The following is a 14405-nucleotide window of genomic DNA, read 5'->3' on the forward strand; positions in this document are numbered from 1 at the left end:
AGGCAAGAGGGAAGATAGACACAAAGTGCTGGAGTAACTCAGTAAGGCATCATCTCTGGAGAAAATGAATGGGTGACGTATCGTTTCGGATCAAAAATAATAATCACCTGATCCTATCTCTCATGTAGGCCCTATGTTGTCTTAAAAATACTTTTTTTAAACAAACATTGAAATCATACTTCTACAATACATTAAACATGATTTTAAAACATCAAATTTCAAAAGGTCCCTCCCACACCCTTCCACCCCTCAGTCGCTTCGCACACTCGCCGGTTACCCTCGAGGCTGGTGATCAGTGATTGCTCAGCCTCCCCACTTTCAAAAACGCTCTGCGGCACCTGCAATAGCTGCCTTTTGAAAACTCCGACTGCTGCTCCAACAATAAAGTAGACCGGAGAACAGATCTATAGTGGAACATCTGATTTTGATGCAGATTTATTGGGCATTGCTTTAGATTCTGCTATGTGCAAAGTAGCCAGATGACCAGATGTGTTTTGGATTTATGGATTAATCCGTACAAATTCTTCAGCTCAATTTGATTGTCGGATTTTGCTATGAAGCTGGCTTCTTACTATTTCAATCCCAATTAATGTAGTGGCAATCTGCCACATTTTGAATGCATTGTACTTTGATGTGTATCTGCAATTTAACACAATGCTTTATTAACGGAGTAATTGTTTGCAGAGCTAAGTGGTAGCAGTTAATATTAGCTCCGAAGACTGCAGATTGAATTGACAAGGATTTGGTTATATGTTGAGGATAAATGTATGTTTTTGGTATCTATATAACTAAGTCTCATCTTGACCACTTCCTGTCTGCGCTGTATATTGATTTTAGAAAAAATGCTACCATATATCACTATGATTTTCGGCCATCTTACTCACAGTCCTCCTCCGCTGAGGCAGCCCTGAGGATTTTTCCGATTGATGAAAAATAAAAAGTTACGAATGTTTAAAAAGTCTTGGGATTAGCTGATTGTTCCTCCCGCCTGTCAATCACCATGATGAAGTTAACGCGCCTTCCGGTGGGGGGTGGGGGGGGGGGGGGGGGGTCAGGACTATAAAACCCCGGATGCCTGGACGTGAGTCAGTCACTCTGGAAGATCGAGAGGGAGAGGCCACAACTGATTCTGCTGTGAGTCTACTGAATTGTGAGTCTACTGAACTGTGAGTCTACGCTTAATGTGGTTTATGTGATTATGTGGGTTATGTGGGTTATGTGCTTTATGTGGTTATGTGTTTTATGTGGTTAATCCTTCATGTGCTTGCAATAAATGATTTTTCCCAGTAATGTGCTTGCAATGAATGATGATTTTTTAACCCTTAATGTGCTTGCAAAAATGATTTGTTAGCCAGCAATGTGCTTGCAATGAATGATTTGTTAGCTAGTAATGTGCTTGCAATGAATGATCATTTGTTTTCCCTTAATGTGCTTGCAAAAATGATTTGTTAGCCAGCAATGTGCTAGCAATGAATTATGATTTGTTAACCCTTAATGTGCTTGCAATAAATGATTTGTTAGCCAGTAATGTGCTTGCAATGAATGATCATTTGTTAACCCTTAATGAGCTTGTAATAAATAATTTGTTAGCCAGCAATGTGCTTGCAATGAATGATGATTTGTTAACCCTTAATATGCTTGCAGTAAATTATTTGTTAACCCTTAATGAAATTAAATGAGTTGTTTTGCCTGCCGTGTGCTTGAAATTGAAATGGAAATGGAAATGAAATCAGTTGTTTGGTCTGCCCTGTACTTTTGCGTTTGCTTTGCCTTTGCTTTGCTTGATCTCATCTGAAATGAAAGCAAATAGAATGTATTGCCGGCTGGCCCAGCCTACCCTGTGCTTTTGCTTTTGCTTTGCCTTTGCTTTGCTTGACCTCACCTGAAATGAAAGCAACTGGATTGTATTGTTGGCCTGCCCAACCTGCCCTGCGCTTGACTTGACTTGAAATGAATTGACTTGACATGAAATGGATTGAAATGGATTGTTGGCCCTGCACTAACTGTGCGTGACTTGACCTGACCCACAACACCCATGCTAGCGCTCCAGAAACCCCCCCCCCCCCCCACCACTGGCCACCAATATTGGAATTGGTGGAGAGGTGGAATATTGCATTGGGGGACCAGCCCTCCCGTGTGAACCTGGGATCCAACGGATTCCACTTAGTTTAGTATATAATAAACAGCTTGCATTTAAAGATTTTTGTACCAGGGTGTTTCAGAAGTGCACCACCAGCTAAAATTGGACACTCCAACACATAGAGACATTAGGATATATGACTAAAAGCTTGGTATAATATGTAGGCCCGAAAGGAGAAATGATAGACAGTTTGGGAAGAAAGGTAGCATATTGTTGTTAAGTAAAAAACATTCTGCATCAGTGTCTCCTAGCATTGAAACAGGTCATTCAGCCCACTGAGTCTCCATCAACCATTAAACACGTATTCAAATCTAATTTTATTCTCCCCCACACTCACGATTCGCCCCAGATTACCTGTCACCAATGCAGAAGGGGAAATTTGCAGTTAGCAAATTAACCTACCAGCCCACTTTGGCAGGTGGGAGGAAACTGGAGCATCTGGGAGAGAAACCATGGGGACACAGGGAGAATATGCTCACAGACAATACAGGATTGAAATCAGGATTGAACCCAGGGTCTCTTAAACCATGAAGCTGCAGCTATACTGGCTATGCCACTGTCCCATCCCTCTTTCTGCACTGTTTTTTTTTGCATAACTTATGCATGCAATTTACACTTGGATTAGTTAAGATCGTAACAGAATATTAAAATTAAAACTATACAAGCAGTGAGGCAGATGGAAAGAGACAGCAAGAAAAAAGCTTGACTCAATCCTTGGAAGATACTGTGAATTGACACAGGCATAATTAATGTTTGAATAAGAGGCAATAATTTTTGAGTATTGCACATTTAAAAGAATAAAGAGCGGGACATACATCACAGACTGCAAAGCAATTTCATTCCTGTAAAGGTTAAAATTAACATATTGCAGTAACCTGACTGACATTACTTTGATGGCTTCTCTGCAGCAATAATTCCCTCTGGGACCTGTAAAGTGCTTTCTCTTTTGTGTCCCTGACGTCAGGCCGTCTTGTGGTGCTCATCAGTGGTGAAGTTGCATCTGTCACCGACTAGGGAGATGCCACTCGATGTAAACAGACACTGACTGAGGAGATGGAAAACTGCAGCTGAGTGACTTCTCCATTGGATAGGACAACAGGGAGAAATGAAGACTCGTTGCAGTTTCCACCGTCCCTCGAATATCTAGCAGGTTATTCCAGATCGCATGACAAGCATTCAGCCAGCCATTTCCCAGTCTTATTCCCCTTCCCTCCTCAATAACCAGAATATGAACAGCACTAACATAATGTAGTTGAAGTGAAGAGAGTCAGATATATTCTAGCGAAAGTTGGATAAATATGTAAGGGACAAGAGTAGTGAGGTTATAATGAGGGGTAAAAGGAGTGTGTGTGTGGGGGGGGGGAGGATACTCATAAGCACCGCTACAGACTGCTGGACCTAATGTGCTTGAATTTCTTTGCACAAAAGAAGATAGTGCTGCACACCAAAGCACGGAGTCCATTAGTGTAAAATAAGTGATTTATCAGGGGAGGCAGCATTACTTACTGAACAAACCCTGAGGGCACTATACTGAGGTGGTAATCTTGATACACGTTGTCCAGATGATAAATATTCACTGCCTTTTAAGATCTTTGTGCTCATTCTCCTTCATTTTGAACAGGGATTCAGTGGTTGTAAAATCACTCCGGCCATGGTGGTACAATAAAAACAGAAGTCTTCATTCGATCCCTTCTGATCATCTGTGGCCACTCTTGCTCCATGGAAACAAAAGCACGTTCTTCTTGCCCCCTGTGCAGGAGGGTGGCCAGAGAATTGGGTGGGTGGGGGGGAGGGGGTTTGGAGGTGGTTCATTATCAACATGTATACTGCATCCCATAGGATCTCTAAAGCCTACAGATAAGTCAGCTTTATCCCAGAGGAAATATCCCAGAGGCGTTTGAATTTGCCCTCCCCACCAATCTGAGAAGGGGGGATGGGAGGAGAGAGCGAGGCAGAAGCATCTCTGGAGGTTGAACAAAAGCGCATATCGCACAGTGGTCCGAAAATGCAGTGCTTTGCTGACAATTACATTATCACAGAGCTTTGCAAAGTTGCCACCTTAGCTTCAGCAATATTGAAGAATTGAAAACTGATTTAAAAGGAGTCCTGAGGTACCAGTATTAATCAGCACCAAGTAAAAAGCATAGCTATTATTAGGTGAACTGTAGCTGTAAGTCATATCCTCGTCATATACAGCCTGTTCCCCCACTTGCACCAACCCCCATTCCCCGATAGCCCACCCATTAAACAGTGTCCACATTTCAGCTTTCCCACCCTTCTTTATTCATCAATCCAAGGCCTCTCCCTATGTATAATATCCTCTAGCCTTACAAACTAATTTTGGCCTTTGCTATCAAGTTGTGTTTGATTATACTTTGCTACATTAAAGCTGCTATAGAAATTGAAGTAATTGTTGATAATGAACCACCTCTGTACCCCCCCTCCCCCCCCCCCCCCCCCCCATCCACCCAATTCTCTGGCCACCATCCTGCACAGGGTTAATTTACAATATAGCACTCGGAGTATCTCAATGGGAAAGGCAGCATCTTTGGTGAACATGGATAAGTGACGATTTAGGTCAGCACTCTTCAGACTGATGGTGTAGGAGGGAGAAACTTGGAAAAGAGGAGGGAACACAAAGCCTAGCAAGTGATAGGTGGAAGGTAGACACAAAATGCTGCAGTAACTCAGCGGGTGAGGCAGCATCTCTGGAGGGAAGGAATGGGCAACGTTTCTGGCCGAGACCCTTTTTCAGACTGATGTCAGGGGATGGGGCGGGACAAAAAAAGAATGCAGGCAGAGGCTAGTGGGAGAACTGGGAAGGGGAAAGGGATAGTGAGATAAAGCAATGGCAATCTGAAGTTAGAGAAGTCAATGTTCATACTGCTGGGGTGTAAGCTACCCAGGCGAAATATGAGGCGCTGTTCCTCCAATTTGCGCTGGGCCTCATTCTGACAATGGAGGAGGCCCGGGACAGAAAGGCCAGATTGGGAATGGGATGGGGAGTTGAAGTGCTGGGCCACCGGGAGATCAGGTAGGTTAAGATGGACTGAGCGGAGGTGTTCAGTGAAACGATCGCCGAGCCTGCGCTTGGTCTCGCCAATGTAGAGAAGTTGACACCTGGAACAGCGGATACAGCAGATGGTGCAAGTGAACCTCTGCCTCACCTGGAAAGACTGTTTGGGCCCTTGGAAGGAGTCGAGGGGGGAGTTAAAGGGACAGGTGTTGCATCTCCTGTGGTTGCACCAAACGATTTCGGCGGAAAGCAGAAAGGGGTGGAGATGGGAAGATGTGGCCCCTAGTGGGATCCCGTTGGAGGTGGCAGAAATGTTGGAGATATGCTGTATGTGGCGGGTGTTGGGGTGGAAGGTGAGGACAAAGGGGACTCTGTCCTTGTTACGAATGGGGGGAGTAAGTGTGGAGTTGTGGGATATCGAGGGGACCCTAGTGAGAGCCTCATCTATAATGGAAGAGGGGATCCCCATTTCCTAAAGAATGAGGGCATCTCCAATGTCCTGATATGTAACGCCTCATCCTGGGCGCAGGTGCAGCATAGACGGAGGAATTGGGAGCAAGGGATAGCATAGGAAGCAGGGTGGGAAGAAGTATAGTCAAGATAGCTATGGGATGTAGGTGAGATGGGTTGGATGGGTGGAGTAAATGGCAAAGGCTAAAAGAAGAAAAGGTATCAGATAATGAGAGGTGGAGAGAGGGAATTTTCAGTAGCTAATTAACTTAACATCCGGCACATTTCAGGACTTGGGAGGAAACCAGAATACCCAGAGTAAATCCATACAAATGCAAAGAATGTGCAAACTCCACATAGGCAGCAATGGAGGTTAAGTTTGAATCGAAAGATTAAGTTAAGTCAAGTCAAGTCACATTTATTTATATAGCACATTTGATTCCTGAGTGAAGTAATTCCTGGGATTGTTTTCTGGGTCTGGGAATGGGGAGGCTCTCTATTGGGGTTTGGATTGACCCTCAAACATCAAAATGGTATCAGACATTTAATTGCCTGCAGGGAATTAAGTACAGGATCTATACAAATCAACTTGGATTAGTTGCTAGAGATTTATTTGACCTCTGGGATTGACTCTTGAGAAAGATCAAGATGAATATAGATTCCATTGGTGTTATATCAGTGGTTGGATTTTTCATAGGCAGGATCAGAACTTTATTTTAAGGAGTGTAAGAAGCTTGGGTACCCAGGTGGCTGCACAGCAGATACCACAAAGCTCTGTAGAGGAAGTCCTGGTCCTATGATTATGAAGTTCAAACTGATTGGAATTTGGATTATTTTGTATAATTTGTGAATGGTCGAATTAACCGTAGAAAGGTCCTGATTGATCCTTTGATGATAAATTAGAGGCTTGATTACCACTAGGTCATCATGAGAGTTGGAAGCCAATGATTCAAAGCCACTGAATAAACACACGGCACAATGGCACAGCTGGTAGTGCTGCTGCCTCACAGCACCAGATACACAGGGTCAATTGCAACCTCAGGTGCTGTCTGTGTGGAGTCTTCTCATGCACCCTGTGATTCTGTGGTGTTCTGGTTTCTTCCCACATCCCAAAGGTGTGTGGGTTCGTAGGTTAATTGGCCTAATTTCACAAATCTTGTTTTTAAAAATGTATTTAACTTTTTTTGTTTATGATGTTATCTATGAGTACTTTTTTTACAGACTGCTACGCTGCTGCAAGCAAGAATGTAATTGTTCCATTTTTGGTAAATATGACCATTAAAGACTTGACTGTAAAATTCCCCATAATGTGTAGGGAGTGGATGCGGAAATAAGATAGCATGGAACTAGTGTAAACAGGTGATCACTGTTCGGAGTGGACCTTTTGAGCCGAAGGGCTTGCTTCCATTCTGTATCTCTAAAACTAAAACCCTTGGGGAGAGATTAGACATTAGACAGATCCTTCAAGTGGCAACAAGTCAACAAGGCATGGGGAATGATTGGAAAGAGAAGGAATGAGGCTAGAGAGAGCCCTCTGCATGGGTAGGTGGTTAGATTGAATTGGGGAGAGTGTTGGTTAAAGGTTTGATTAGCCCCAGAGAGTCAAGATTGGATTGATCAACAGGATTTTGTCAAGGCCTGCTGGCCTGGGATTGAATTGACCCTGGAAAGGAGAGAGGGGCCAGACTGATGCTGCAGTGGAGTTGGGGATCTATTAAGTCTTGGAGAGGGTCATAAATTGGTTTGAATCGAGGGAGAGGTCAGTGAAGGGTCTCACTGCCCCAGGTCAAGTCTCCTTTGAAGACCAATGTGGCCCAGAACTAGTCTTCTTGCTGCGCATGCGCACAGGTACACAGCTCCACCGCCGGCAAGTTTGCACTGGGCATGCGCGGACGGATCGCTGCCGGCACCTTCACTGCGCGCGCACGCGCGCGGTTCCTGGGACGCCGGCAGCCTGGACCGGGGCGACTTCCTGCTGGAGAGGGAACGTCATTCACTGTGCAAAATCAGTGCGTGTCTGTGGACGAGACGGAGAGTCAGAGCGCAGAGAGAGAGAGAGAGCTTTGAAGCATTGCATTGCATTACAAGCAAACGTGCAAATTGCACGCAATGCAATCGAATTTAGACCTGGTGGGGCTTTAGATATCGCAGGTAGGTCGAAACAAAATGATTGTGGTGAGCAAATCTTTGCAGAATGCCCTTTAATTTTCTCGCTTGCAGGGTGCATTTGCGACAGATGCTGAAAGGTGATGTGTGGGGTGGGAACCTGTACTGCAACAAAAACCATTTAAAGCACAGCAACAAAAAAGAAAATCTTCATACGGTGACAGCGCGTTTGAAGAAATGACAAATGCACAATCCTCACCTTTATATCTCGTTGGTGAAGATTATGTATGTAGGTTCAGCCCGGTTTACTGTGTCTTGTGAATTTGCAATGAATGGAACATCCAAGAGGTGCTTTATCTTATTGTGGCAGATCAGTTTGTTGAAGGTAGTGCTGCAGTAATGCTTTGTTAGGTTGATGTGGCATCTTGAGGTTAAATTGCCAGGCCTGTGGCTGCAAGAGGAAAGCTTCTGAAAATCATCAGTATGTCCGCGAGTGCGTGTAATTCTTCTGTCTGTGTAGAGAAATAAAACCTTAAATCTAAAGGATGGAGATATCTTAGACTCGAGCATCATTGAGATTTTTCTCCGCGCCTAGTGCACGCCAACCTGTAACCTTTCGGTCAATTCTCCGCATGCCTTCCAAGATCAGGTTGCAGGTATCCTTCTGCTTCAATGGACAAGAGTGTTTAAATATTTGGTTTGTAAATCATAACTGGTTCAACTGCACTATTATTTCAGCAGCAGCGAATAAATGAATAACGTGAAAGGCAACTGAAAATATGTTTTTACAAAATACATTAACCAACAAGGTGTAAGGAAGTATTTATTTACTGTTTCCAATATTTCAGTATTCGTTAACCATTCAATTCTGGATTTGATTCAAAGAAAATGTTGGATTTCTTTGGCGTCTTTAAGGCAAAATGTGTTTCCGAGGCAATTAAATATTTCTGAAGTGTGGTTGCTGTTGTGATGTGGGAAACATGGCAGCCAAAATTGTGCCCAGCAAGCTCCCACCAACAACAGTGTGATACTGTCTGAATTATTAGGAACACTGATTGAGAGGTGACTACTAGTCAGGAGACCCAGGCAAATCTCTCTTGTCTCCTGGTGCCGTGGGCTATATATGTCCCCTCATCAGGCAGAACCTGAGTTTGACATCTCCAGCAAAATATGACAGATTTGACACCAGCCGTGCCACATTGGAGGTCAGCCAAGGTTTGTGCGTTCGAGTCCCTGGAGTGAGACTTGAACCCACAACCTTCTGGCAATGAGGAGCGAGTGAGTGCCGCCCACTAAACCACAGCTGACACGTCAGAGTAGGAGAGCAGAAGCTTGTACTCATCCTCATTAGTGCCCCGGTGAATTCCACATATATGTTTGAAAGATTTCTCATTCATTAGTTTTATTCATCCTTTAGCTAGCGCTAGTGAGTCGGTATCTCAGTAGGCCGCATGTAGATGGAACGTATGCTTTGGGAAATGATTGCAGATATGTAACAAAATCAAAATTAATAGGTGACATTTCAGATTTTGACAGTTTGACAATATTCCTTTGACAATAAAAGATTCATTCAATGAATGGCTGATCTTCAGAAATGGCTTCCTCATTGTCATCTGGTAGACAGGAAGTCAACTACCAGATGTGTGGGACCCAGCACTACCTCTCTTCACCTCTCCACTCTGTGCTGTCAGGTTTCTCCAGACCGGGAAAGGACGCAGTTTTCTCCAGTTTTGGGAAAACGAAATGAAGGGGAAAGTTGCCGAGAGGCAGGATTGGAATTGGAACTGGTGGAACCTGATACACTAACCAGACGAAGGCTCAGGAATGGTAGTGAGCGACCAGATGTTGTTGAGGTGTCTTACCCTTTGAGGTATTTTGCACCAAATCCAAGAATTTCCCTTGCCCATGCTGTATTAATAAGATCATCCTGCAAGTCAGGTGGGGCCGTTGTTGAAATTGAGACGCAAGAATCTGAAGCAAAAAATTAACTGCTGGAGGAACTCGGCAGGTCGAGCTGCATCTATGGGGGTGAGGTGACGGAAACGTCGACGTTTTGGGTTTTGAGGCAAAGCCTCAACTGAAATGTTGACAAATTCTATCCCCCTTTTAAGTTCCTCTAGCAGTTTGGTATTTGCTTTAGTGTTAATCTTTTAAGTCTTCTGAGATGTTGTCTAAACCATCAACACTTAAGATCTCTGCGCTCCTCCTATTGCGACCTCTCGCCCATCCCTGGTTGCCACCCCTCACCCATTGGCGAAAGCTTCTTCAGTCCCTAAGCTCATGAGATCTCTCCATGGGCCTTTCTCTCAACTCTTCTTTTAAGTGGCACTGAAGTGAAATCCCGACTTGAAATGTCACCTATCCAGGTTGCTGCCTGACCTGTTGTGTTACTCCAGCACTGTGTCCCCCCCTGTCCCCCTCCCCCCATAAAGTACCTTCTGCAGTTACTTGTAAAATGTCACTCTTTTATTATTTGCCCTCATTTCTTTTTATATCCCTGGGTGTCAGATTTAGATTTTTCTTGTTGCTCTTCTGAAGGGTAAAGGGAAGGAGTAGTTACACAATTTGCAAATTATTTAATAGTTGGGAAGACATTTATTCTGTATGCTTTTCTTTCTGATTTTTCCATAGTTTCTTGGGCCTTTTGTAATCAGATATCATCCAACATTCCCCCCCTGACCATCGCAATTACAGTGACATGACCCTAAATCCAGCTTCCACTTGCCTGCTTCATTTGGGGAGGAGTGGAGCCAACTCACAAGGCTATATAGTGTGGGAAGAAACTGCAAATGCTGGTTTAAACCAAAGATAGATACAAAAAGCTGGAGTAACTCAGTGGGTCAAACAGCGTCTCTGGAGAAAATGAATAGGTAACATTTCGGGTCGAGACCCTTTTTCAAACTGAGTGTATGTCTGAAGGAACTTTCAAAGATAAGGAGGTTGAGACGTAAGAGGGATTTGAAAGCTAGCATGAGAGTCTTAACATCTGGCCTTGTATGACGTGCTGGGTGAAGGAGATTTAGAGTAAGATGGATGTATGAGCTGACGTTCTTGGGAATTGGGTGGTGAGCAGTCAGCCAGGAGTTAAAGGGAAGAGTAAAACATAAAGTGCTGGAGTAACACAGGCAGCAGCAAGTCTGGAGGGCAAAGATAGGTGACGTTTCAAATTGGGACTCGTCTTCAGACAGATTTGGGGGGGTGGGGGTGAAAGAAAGATGGAAAGCATGTGGGTCTGGGATAAAGCCTGGCAAGGGATAGGTGGACACAAAGTTCTGCAGCAACTCAGCGGGTCAAGCAGGATCTTGGGAGAAAAAGGATGGGTGACATTTCGGGACGGGACCCTTCTTCAGACTCTGCCTGCCTGACCCGCTGAGTTATTCCAGCACTCTGTGTCTAACTTTTATATGAACCAGCATCTGCAGTTCTTTGTTTCCACAAGTGATAGGTTGATACAGGCAAGGGGGATTTTGTTTGATGGTTCAGGGAAATGCTGGAGCTGCAAAAGGGAACAAAAAGGAAAAGAGGAGACAAAAGAGTGTCAGAAGAGAAATGAAAGACGGAAGGAGAGAAGGGAAGTGAAAGACGAGAGAGAGAGAAGTAAAGCCAGAGAGAGGGATAAAGGAATGTGGAGGGGGGAGGGGGAGAAATGGGTGCATACTGGGCATGAGGGGGCACATGAAAGAAAGGTGGGGGGGATAAGGGGGACGGTGTTACCTAAAATTGGAGAATTCAGTGTTCATGCCATTGGGTTGTAACCCCCTCCTCTCAAAAAAAAAACTAGGTAACATACTCCACCAACTCCCAGTGCTTGCTCTCTCTCGTTTCAGACACCCAGCTGACTAATTGTTGCTGACACCAGACTGTTCACTCTTTTCAGTTGTAAACATGCGATTAAAATGACAAACTCGTGTGGCCTCCTCACCTCTCTGCTTATCTGGATATTCTGGCTTGTGACGATATTAATCATACTGTCCTGTTGGCTGGGATGTGTAATCTGTAAATTCTACTTTTGTATATCCATGTGTTTATTTTATGAAGATAATGTGCAGTGAAAGGTTTAAATTCCTGCAGGTAATTAGGGGTCTTCCAATAGCTTCCAATGAGGGTGGCACGGTGGTGCAGCGGTAGAGTTGGTGCCTTACAGCGCCATGGACCCGGGTTTGATCCTGACTACGGATGCTATCTGTATGGAATATGTGCGTTCTCCCTGCGACCACGTGGGTTTTCCCCTAGTGCTCCAATTTCCACCAACACTCCAAAGATGTGTACATTTGTAGGTTAATTGGCTTATTTAACTTGGTAAAGATTATAAATTGTCCCTGGTGTGTAGTAGTGCTGGTGTACGGAGATTACTGGTTGTCAAGGACTTGGTGGGCCAAAGGGCCTGTTTCCGTGCTGTATCTCGAAACTAAAAGAAACTAAACTCCCCTCACCACCATCCGACCACACAACTTCACGGAGTATGGCTTCTCTATATTTCTCTGAAGCATGCCTTCTTCCTGATGGTAGGAATGAAATGAGAGTGTGGCCAAGGTTGGGTGAGTCTTTTTGAGGTAGCGTTTCCTATAGATCCCTTCAATAGTGGGGTGGTTAGTGATGTACTAGGCAGTGTCTGCTGCCCTCTCTAATCTCCTTCATTCCTGGCCGTTCGAGTTGCCAAAACAGGCGTGATGAGTTTAAATCCCACTGCCATGTGAATTGGGAAACTAAAATTCAGCTGATAATAACTGAAATAAAAAGTTGATCTCAGTCATAGATATCATGAGACTACTGTAACTTTGATTAAAGATGCACCTAGTTCATAGACTTTTCTTCCGGGGCTGAAATCCTCTGCGGTTAATCAGCCTGATGGATGTGTGATTTCGACAAGAACACCACGGATCGCGTGGTTCCCTGAAGAGACTGTCCGTGTTGTCTGGTGAAAGGCCTCCGCCGGATCTTGCCGACAAGCACCAAGACAAGTGGTGAGAGGGGCCGTTCCTGCACGGTCAGAACCTCACTCCAAATGCACTTTGTCCTGGGACAGCTGGGATGAGGAGCAGGCAGTTGCCATCTCTTTGTGGACTGTGTGGATCTGGAGAAGGGTGTTTGGGGCCGTGTTATGGTTAATCCAGAGTGAGCACGCACATGTGTGTACACGCACTTCATCAACTGCTGCTGGAAGATCATCAACGGTGAAAGATGTAGCTTGGTTTTCCCAAAACTAGTTGGTCTTCCAGTGCAATGGGATGTCCGTCAGGGAATGTTGCTGACTGGCACGTTCCGGATTCATAAGATCATGTGATTGGAGCAGAATTAGGCCATTTAGCCCATCAAGTCTACTCCGCCATTCAATTATGGCTGATTTATGTCTCCCTCCTAACCCCGTTCTCCTGCCTTCTCCCCATAACCCCTGACACCCGTACTAATCAAGATTGTAGGAGCATATGCTGATGGCCACACTGACGCTTGGTGCAACCAATGCAAAGACTTTCTGCGGAAGAATTGCAGCCTAGGTCCTTGTGTCACTTGACATTAGGGGGGCAGGATCCAGTGTGAAAGCCCCCAAACAACTCACATTTGTATCGCTCCCAGGGTCCATAGGAGTGGCAGTGGTTGCCATGTACACAAAAGTGTGATAACACTACTAATGTATAGAACCAATAATACTGTGAACGTATAGACTGAATGACAGTACAAATGACAATAAACTAAACTGAAACTGAAATGTAAAGAGCCATAGAGAACGTGGAGAGGTGAAGTTTCAGGCCAGGACCCTCCAGTCTGTCGATCATGTTCTTCAGAGATGCTGCCTGACCTGCTGAGTTACTCCAGCACTTTACGTCATTGAAACTTGACAGGGTGGATGTCGAGAAGAAGTTTACTCTTGCAAGAGAATCTGGAATTAAGGATGACTGTTTAAAAATAAGAAGCTAAGGCAGATGAGAGACAAGATTATTTAGCACTCCATTCCACAAAGAACATCGGAAAGCATCTTTAAGGCAGAGGTTGTGAGATTTTGATAGGAAGTGGGCGCAAGGTTAATGGTTAGAGAGAAATACAGAGTTGAGGTTACATAGATCATATTCTCTTGTTGAATAGAGGAAATAGCCTTGAGGAGCCAACTTCTAACCTTGCTCCTAACCTTCCTAAGTCCTGAACAGCTTTTCATATCTTAAGAAAATAACTTCAACCTGTGTAGTCGTTCTTGATGGGTCGAACCTCTCAGTACTAATATCCTTGAAAATCTTTATTGTGTCTTCTAACTTGATATGATTTTTGTACTCGGGGCGGCTGTGATATGTGGTGTTGCTGAGATATTCTTTGCCCGTAAAAGCATTCAGTTCTTATTTGGGATATTGGGTTGTGTGCTGTATATGAATTGTACCATGTGTTGGCTATGTCTCGTGGATAGGTTTCTTGAGTTGCGAGTGTGGAATTCTCTGCCACAGAAGGCAGTGGAAGCCAATTCACTGGATGTTTTCAAGAGAGAGTTAGAATTAGCTCTTAGGGCTAATGGAATCAAGGGATTAGGGGCAAAAGCAGGAACAGGGTACTGATTTTGGATGATCAGCCATGATCATATTGAATGGCGGTGCTGGTTCGAAGGGCCGGCTGGCCTACTTGTGCACCTATTTTCTATGTTTCTATTTGTCTTGACTCTGCAGACATATAAAAAAAAACTGCAGGTGCCGAATTCCTGACCGATTTAAA

At 44.4% G+C, this 14405-nt stretch overlaps 1 protein-coding gene across 3 annotated transcripts in view; it reads left to right on the top strand.

The window, feature by feature from the left end:
• Positions 1-7563: 7563 nt before the first annotated feature.
• Positions 7564-14405, top strand: part of apba1b (amyloid beta (A4) precursor protein-binding, family A, member 1b) — a 134143-nt gene continuing 127301 nt past the window's right edge. For 2 of the 3 annotated variants that reach the window (XM_055632489.1, XM_055632488.1), the window contains exon 1: positions 7564-7757. The gene's annotated coding sequence lies outside the window, so the exon portion shown is untranslated. The remainder of the gene's footprint in view (positions 7758-14405) is intronic. The other variant, XM_055632490.1, reaches the window with a different exon arrangement.

The sequence above is a fragment of the Leucoraja erinacea genome, chromosome 3 (assembly GCF_028641065.1).
Source record: "Leucoraja erinacea ecotype New England chromosome 3, Leri_hhj_1, whole genome shotgun sequence".
NCBI lineage: Eukaryota > Metazoa > Chordata > Chondrichthyes > Rajiformes > Rajidae > Leucoraja > Leucoraja erinaceus.